A 445-nucleotide genomic window follows, 5' to 3' on the forward strand; every position below is an offset into this window, starting at 1 on the left:
GGCTGCACACGTCTGTCAGGATTTCTCGTGGCACTTTCTGGCCAGCGACCCCCCCCATAACCCAAACTGCTTCATTTTTGCCTTTTTCTGGGGGATGAGGGAGGCAGTTACACCGCGGTGCCAGGGCTCTGCAGTCTCCAGGTTTCGCCGCCTGCCCCATGGACATGGTGTGTTTGTCCAGGCATCCTCCCTGATGACAAGGCAAGAGCCAGGGATGCTCCCCCAGCCTCTGTGGAGCAGTTGGTAGCAGTGAGGGGACAGGGACAGGACGCTGCAGGGACAGGCTGGGGACAGGGTGTGGCCCACTGCTGAGATGAGTTGGGCGGTCTCAGCCCAGCTTCTATGAAGAGCTGTGCCAGGCAGGGCCTTCTTCGTTCCCTGGAGGGTACACAGCTTCACATATGGGCTCCTGAGTGGCACTAAAAGGTTGTGTGGGCCGGGGGCC

Source organism: Apaloderma vittatum, unplaced genomic scaffold, assembly GCF_000703405.1.
Source record: "Apaloderma vittatum isolate BGI_N311 unplaced genomic scaffold, ASM70340v1 scaffold26475, whole genome shotgun sequence".
In the NCBI taxonomy this organism is placed as follows: Eukaryota; Metazoa; Chordata; class Aves; order Trogoniformes; family Trogonidae; genus Apaloderma; species Apaloderma vittatum.